A 721-nucleotide genomic window follows, 5' to 3' on the forward strand; every position below is an offset into this window, starting at 1 on the left:
CCAACTGCCGTCGACCGCCCGGAGGGGGAAACAGAAAATATTCGAAAGTGCGGAGCTCCGCCGTCAGAGGCCGGGTTTTCGCACGGGGTATCCGCCCCGGGCGCCTCTCGGGCGGCCTTCCCAACTGCCGTCGACCGCCCGGAGGGGGAAACAGAAAATGTTCGAAAGTGCGGAGCTCCGCCGTCAGAGGCCGGGTTTTCGCACGGGGTATCCGCCCCGGGCGCCTCTCGGGCGGCCTTCCCAACTGCCGTCGACCGCCCGGAGGGGGAAACAGAAAATGTTCGAAAGTGCGGAGCTCCGCCGTCAGAGGCCGGGTTTTCGCACGGGGTATCCGCCACGGGCGCCTCTCGGGCGGCCTTCCCAACTGCCGTCGACCGCCCGGAGGGGGAAACAGAAAATATTCGAAAGTGCGGAGCTCCGCCGTCAGAGGCCGGGTTTTCGCACGGGGTATCCGCCCCGGGCGCCTCTCGGGCGGCCTTCCCAACTGCCGTCGACCGCCCGGAGGGGGAAACAGAAAATATTCGAAAGTGCGGAGCTCCGCCGTCAGAGGCCGGGTTTTCGCACGGGGTATCCGCCCCGGGCGCCTCTCGGGCGGCCTTCCCAACTGCCGTCGACCGCCTGGAGGGGGAAATAGAAAATATTCGATAGTGCGGAGCTCCGCCGTCAGAGGCCGTTCCAGTGCTTTTGGGTGGCTGGAAACACCCTCACGATGGTCTGATTA

The sequence above is a fragment of the Hippocampus guttulatus genome, unplaced genomic scaffold (genome assembly GCF_054856545.1).
Source record: "Hippocampus guttulatus isolate MCC_2025c unplaced genomic scaffold, RoL_Hgut_1.0 HiC_scaffold_29, whole genome shotgun sequence".
Lineage (NCBI taxonomy): Eukaryota > Metazoa > Chordata > Actinopteri > Syngnathiformes > Syngnathidae > Hippocampus > Hippocampus guttulatus.